Source organism: Apostichopus japonicus, chromosome 23 (genome assembly GCF_037975245.1).
Source record: "Apostichopus japonicus isolate 1M-3 chromosome 23, ASM3797524v1, whole genome shotgun sequence".
Classification (NCBI taxonomy): Eukaryota; Metazoa; Echinodermata; class Holothuroidea; order Aspidochirotida; family Stichopodidae; genus Apostichopus; species Apostichopus japonicus.
The window spans coordinates 13,068,515-13,075,698 of NC_092583.1; the positions used below are offsets into that span (position 1 = coordinate 13,068,515).

Genomic DNA, 7,184 nt, shown 5'->3' on the forward strand with positions numbered 1-7,184 from the left:
ACTTGTTACCAAATGGGTTACAACTGCATCTTCAAAACAAACATTGGGAAATTCCCAACCCAATATATTCCGTTTAAAAAATAATTTACCAAAAACCAATCAACAAAATCAATAGATTGCCGCGTTTGAAGTGCTCACGGTCTTTAATCAATGGAAGAATCGACGCTTTGTGTTAGTAACAACAACCATTTAAACTCTTTTCTATTCTGTTTTTCCCCCTCCGCGCGCGGGGCGACGGCGGGGCGTAAGATAATATTAAAGAACGTTAACGCTTTATGATTAACACGCTAAGAGTAACATGCATTGATTTCCCACTTCGTGGATTCGAACGGACAGGTTAAAAAGCTACCACCCCCTCTCATGGGACGCCATCAGGTCATATTTTGCAGTTCTTGTTTTTGAATAAAACAATGAACTCTAATTCCATCGCAGGTAAATTTATCAATAAACGAGGTATTTGATTCTACCTGGAGTTTCAGTGCCATCTACAAAGGTCACGGATAACAGACAAACAAGAAATGTTTTTTTTTTATTTTTTGGTGTGTGAGTGCTGGAATTATGGTTTGAGTTGAAGATTGATGGCCACGGAATATATTTAGCACATGCAGCTATATAGTAATACAGAATCACGTTACCATGTATACCAAGTACATAGGTTCCTAGATATGTAACCTACATTTACACTGTATCTCGACAAAAGCTAACGTTACCAATACAATGATGCGGGGGGTCAGGATGCGGAGGAGGGGTGCGGGTGGGAGGGGAAGGGGAAGGGGAGGTGCTGGGTAAATTCCTTTGATAATTGTCAATTTATTTTTTTAAACTCGTCTGAAAGGTATCTCTTAAATCATCTCGATGGAAAGTTGAGTGGAGGGGGGGGGGGGGAGGTGAAGAGGGAGAGCTACTCGTATATGCACCTTAACTTCTTTTGCCTATAAGTGGTGTACAGAAATATTATCAAAACGAATCACCAATATTTCTAATTTCAAAGATAGGGCCGCATGATGCGCAGTAGACCTACGATAACAGATCTATGAGATACAGAAATATATATTCAACCATTATCTTATTTTATTCGATACGGTTTTTCTCTTTAGCTTGAAAGTTTTCGAATTTCCGATATATATTTCCGGTCGCCTTTGAGAAACCAAATTGCTCCGACACGTCAAAAGCGTAAGTGGTTTAAATTCATACAGACAAAAAAAAAAGAAGGTAAAACAAGTCTTGTTTTGTACTGAAAAAAAAGAAAAATTAACGTGAATATCTACCTTGAGGAAGCAACAGCTGTACGTCCATTCTTAAAGTTCCCCATTTTACGTCTGTCCATTATATACAAAGACTGCGTGTGTAAGAATTACTGACCGTTTTTTTTTTTGCCATTCACTTAAATATAAAAGGGGTTACCCCAAATCGTCGCTAACAATGTTTCAGCCTTGAACAATAAATAGTAACATGTAATCAAATTTTGCATATAATTCTTTATCTATATCTATATGTATATGTATATGTATATGTATATGTATATATATATATATATATATTTATATATATATATATATATATATATATATATATCTATATATATATATCTATATATATATATATATATATATATATATATATATATATATATATATATATATATATATATATATATATATATATATATATATACAGTTTATTTAGCAATAACTAGCATACAGAAGGTTGTATTAACAAACTGACCCTTGCCTCAGCCCTCAATCTCATAATGGTCACACACACAAGACCCAAAAATGCTTGCTTGGCGGTGCTTGTGACGTTGGGAGGGAAAATTGGATAATAGGGATAGCGGTTAAAAACATCAAAGACTTTTTAAAGAACAATACGGACTTGGGAGGTACAAATTTACAACAAAATACATCCCAATTGCCTATTTTGAGAATATAATGGCGGTGACCTACTTATCGGAGAGCCTTAGTATAAGGTTAATCGTTTGACCTGCTAAGGTCAATTGTTCGCGGAAGCTTTTTTTTTCCATCCCAAAAATACTGACCTTTGACCTTGTGGCATTTTCTTAAAATCAACCCCGCGCATCTTTCTTTTCTGTGATTTCCTTTCTAAATCGCGTCGCCTTAGGTTAAAACTTTAATAGGTAAAAGTGAGAATAAAAAAAAAAGGTCCTGATTCGGCTATGTGAGGTAAAAGTATGAATTAACCTCTATCAGAGTGGAATGTGGACCAAAGTTAATGTTAAAGATTCTCTTTCATGATAGTGTAGGGTTTAAAGAGGTACTATACCGGTAAGAGGCAGCTATATCCAAATATAGTGATGGGTATTTATATAGTACATATAGTTATATAGTATTTTATATAGGACTATACTTAATAAATTCACTTACCCAAGCTTCTCTAGAAGATATTTAGTACAAGAAACAAATATTTAAAAAGAAAATGGATGAAGTTTTCTACTTTAGAAGTGGATGCATCAGCATGTGAATAATTATAACAATTTTCATGTGTTTTTGTATGTTTCACAACCTCCATTGATGCATTACATTAAATTCCTCTTTTTACAGGTCAACAATAGTGGCAGCCAAACGGAAATCCGAGAATGAATGAAACGGTTTAACTCAATTTGTCACACGGCTCGACCGTGGTAATCGGCTTATGGAACATGCTTGCATATAAACGCATGTAGGAATTTTGTAACGTTTCTTTTGTAAACTGAGGGCAGCAAGTAACATTGCAAAGACTAACAAACGAAAAATTAGCTCAAATTTTAATACCATTAATGTAGGATATTTTTTAATATTTGTGACGAAATATGCGGCCCTTTTTGTTTTTCTTCTGATAGAAGGGAAGTAGGATAAAATAAAATACCGTGTGTCACGGACGATTTCCAGTCAAGATTAGTTTACCCATTGTACGCAAGACACAACATGACATTGAAGAAAGATACCTGTTGCCACTATAGTGTAGGCCCTTTCTAATGAGACATTGGGACGCCGAGGTTGATAGGGTCCAACCGAATGACATACGGCCCTAGACCGTAAATATAACATGACGAATCCCTATCCGCTCCTACCACCCCCCCCCCCCCCACCTCCAAGTAATTTACTCCCGGTAACAGACAGGGTTACGGCATTTGAGAGGCGCCAGCGATGTTGCGTTTGTAACCCTATTGCTAATTCTGTATCACGCTACGTTTCTGACAATATGCTACGTTCATTTTCCCCATTACGCATACGTACAGCCTTTCCTATAATCTCATCAATGGTGGGTTAACGAGTGAATTCTGTGTTAGGCTTAGGAGGCCTACATGGTAGGTAAATGTGTGACCTCAAATCCCGGGGTAAAAACTGTTGGACCTATATACTTTGAAATTAAATATAAAATTGTTATAGCATTGCAGGCCTATTTTCAACGCAGAAGTACTCCTATATTTATCATGCCTACGCATGATTCGTCATTGCAGTTTAAAATGTCGAAGTATATCGACCGTGTGAACGAACACGTTAATAAATTCTCTTTTGGAAACTGAGCAACTTACCTTCTGTAATCAGTTCCGAGAAAGTTGACTGCGTTCCAAAATGTTATATTGCAAAAATCAATTCAATCCAAAGATTAGATCGCTACAGGACTCGAGTAACACACACATCATTGTCATGTCACAATATTGTGTGTAATCGGCGCGACATGCATGAAAACAATCGCATAATTTGATGTGATTTACGGCTTCATCCACGAACGGTGTAAAATGAATAAGTTAATTCTTTGAAATTACCGGTAACAGAATGGAGGGCAAAAAAGGAGAGACCAAAAAAAAAGAAGGCAAGTTTGAACGGAAGCTGTTGTAAATTACTAAGTAAATCCCGTGTAGCCTACTAAGTGGATGTCAAATCACTAAAATGAATCATTGAGTTACAAATAAATGTGAGTAGTCTCGATTCAAGGCTTTCCTCTTGCTTTTCAGAAAGACGATAACCGCAAAACTTATCCCTTTAAGTGTAATCCACTTCGCGTTCTTCAAAAACCTGCTGCGGTATAGTTTGGTTTATCAATGCTCGTTGGAGTGCTTTTAGTCAAATCTGTCTTTAAATACGGTCCTTTTGTGACGTCATAATGAGGTGCTTTCACACAGGCGTAAAAGGACCACAGTCGCCATGTACACACAATCCAATTACGAGTAGGATGATCCACAATTTTCGCCGATGCGGATGGTGTTGCCCACTGGCAGGCCGCAGGTATAGGAATCGTATAGTATGATATCCGCGGGCCGTGGAGGAATAATAACGTCCTAGTCTCCTCCCCCGTAACACCAGCTGTTGTACAAACAAAGCAAAAATGTGTTAATACATTCACATAATTGGAACAAGACGGAATGGATCTGGGAGCATTAAGGTAGTGCGAGGGAGTAAAAGAAAACACACGGATCGACACATTGAGTAGATTTCTGGGTAGCCTAACTATAGGCTCACTGCAGGAATGCCAATCATATAGGTCTGTCGTTGTCCATCGATAACTAGGCCTATGTTATGAGGGTTATAATAGCCTATCAGCTTAGCACTCGAATGACATAACGGTTGGTTACGCTACATGCATAGTATCAAGTATATTATACCGTAATCTGGGATGAGTTTATCCTGAGGTAGCCCCAACCCCCATATCCGGCCCTCGCTGTCTACATCCCTTGACTCTTGGCCCTTTTTCAATATCATTCTATATTAATATGTATAAATACATAAAGAAAGAAAGAAACCATGTCTGTCTGCTTATCTTTACAACACTATTCAAACGATATAAGACATTATATGCCTATAACTTATTCTCATTTTCACAACCTGTTGCCCGTGTTCCTATCGCGCGGTTATCTTATTTGCTCAAGCGCAGAGTTTACAAAGCCACATGCATGCACCTTTCTATGAATGCCATGTGTAATTACAGAATCGAGAAATATACGTGTACTTATAAACATTCACTTCTATAAAAAAAAAAGTGTTCTCTCCAATGAAGATATAATACCCCCTGGTCTTTCCCTCACAGGTCCCGGATGAAAATAGTCCCTTAGACCCCTACTCGGCATATGGTGGTAACGTGCCAGCCACAATAGCTTCACTAACCTGTACAAACATCGGTTTATATATGTGATTGTCTTCCGTTTTCACTGCATACAAAACATTGACAATTTACTGTTATCGCGTCTGGACGATCAGCTCTTCACATGTATACCGTACAGCCTCCAATATACACACACAGTAATGTGTGTTGCCCTATTCAGACTATACTACAGCTATCTACAACATATATGTATGTATTGTTGGTGTATAACCATATCATTGTCATGTTAATTGACTTAACAGATGTTCAATTGTATAAGAAAGAATACACATTATGACCACGCGTTGAGATTCAAGGCATGGTAACGTATGTCTTAACATTTTGATATTTTTTTTTATCTTTCTTTCTTTCTTTAAATTAAAGCAACAATTGTTATCACAGTGAGTGAAGTTATAGTGTACGTCTAACCAAAGAAAAATCCACAGTTTTATTTTATTTTCTCCATCGGCTGGGCTATCTCATTATGGGCCGCTTTGATATCATATGCTATATGGCGGCGTATATATGGATGTCACAGGTTTTCGAATCAACGTCAAACTCCAGAAAATTATCAACACAATGTGGTCCGGCAGTTAATACCAAAGTATCCTATAATGGGATATCATCATTAAAGGTAAAGACATTGATTTTAAGGATTGCCAACACCACCCTACCCCCTCTTTGCCACACATGCACCCGTACACACACACACATCGACAGTGACAAATAGCCTATCGTGTTTTGAAAGTTTGGCAGTGGCTATATGAAATGTATCTTGTAAAGAAAGGGGAGCATTTGTTACTATTTTTTTTACTTTCTAGCATGTTTGGAAGCAATAATATTTAAATGAATAAATGCTCAAACCATGGAAGTAAATAAAAAAGGGGATGAACGTCTATATGACATTCTGTTTGTCTCTCGTGAGAGGGGTGGGAGTGGAGGGTTGAGCAATACTAATTGACTTTAAATAAATAAATTTCCAACAGAATACTATAACAAAAAACCTGAACTAATTGCTAAGCAAATTCTTCGTGAATGAAGGGTCCGAGCTATCGCACCGCGTTTCCACAATTGTGTGCCTGGCAGATATCAAGTAATTTGACAGAACAGAATAATAGAAGACAGAACGCCAAAATAAGAAAACCAACAAAAAAAAACAACGACGAATTTAAAATCCCTGATAATATAATGACTGTATCAGGATTTCCAATCTTTTCAGATTTCCCAAATCTGATGTTTTAAGGACGAACGACTAAAAAAAAAAAAAAAACAACTTCGAAGGTGGCCTGGCTTTTTCTGCCACTTAAAATGTTTGTATAGCCACAAAAAAGGATCGGGAAGAATATAAAGAAAGAAGGGGGGGGGGGGGTCGTATATACACGTTCGTCAGTGCCTCAGAGTAGAGAATACTAGTATGAAGAATGATGACTGTTCACTTTGCTATTTTTTTTTGTCCAGTCGAAGTTTTGATCCTGTAATCTTCGTCTTTAAAAAGCCAAACACTCAATTATAGTAATCGGGGAAAAGACATCGTTAAGAGGACAGACTGACAAAAAAGTGCTTTCTATTGAAAACCTGGATTGGCGTCACATTACGAAAGGGTAGCTATCATTTCCAACCTATTATGAAAAGCGGCTGATTCTTCCCTATTGTTCTCAATAGGGGCTACACGTCCAAGAGAATGAATGAAGGACAACAAGGGCTTTATATCTTGAACACACAAGAGGTTACTTCTTATTCTATATAGATATAGGGCCACATAGGAGGTGTACATTATATGGATGATAAGAAGGGGTAAAGGAGCGCAGTGTTAGGTACGAATTTTCAGTTTACCAAACCCGGGAAAGTTTGTTTTCTTTCACGAAATCATCACTTTCTCAGTCGCATAGATAGGAATTACAAAATCCGACTTTGCGTATTAAATATTGGGGATTGTACACATGTCTTTAATTAATGGTTACCAATTATTATGTGTTAGGCCACATATCACAAACTATGGACCTATGCTCATACGGTGAGTCGTGAGTCGAGTAGAACTACACCCCCACCCCCCCCCCCCCTCTTCCAGAAGGAAGGATAATGAAAGTGATGTTCTATGCTGATAT

General features: G+C 37.4%; 1 protein-coding gene across 2 annotated transcripts in view; it reads right to left on the bottom strand.

The window, feature by feature from the left end:
• Positions 1-5,255, bottom strand: part of LOC139964827 (BMP-binding endothelial regulator protein-like) — an 81,228-nt gene extending 75,973 nt beyond the window's left edge. Inside the window, exons 1-2 of one of the 2 annotated variants that reach the window (XM_071966831.1) lie at positions 5,103-5,255; positions 3,533-4,304 (exon numbers count right to left, since the gene is read on the bottom strand). The gene's annotated coding sequence lies outside the window, so the exon portion shown is untranslated. Of the gene's footprint in view, positions 1-3,532; positions 4,305-5,004 lie in introns of both variants that reach the window. The other variant, XM_071966834.1, reaches the window with a different exon arrangement.
• Positions 5,256-7,184: the final 1,929 nt, after the last annotated feature.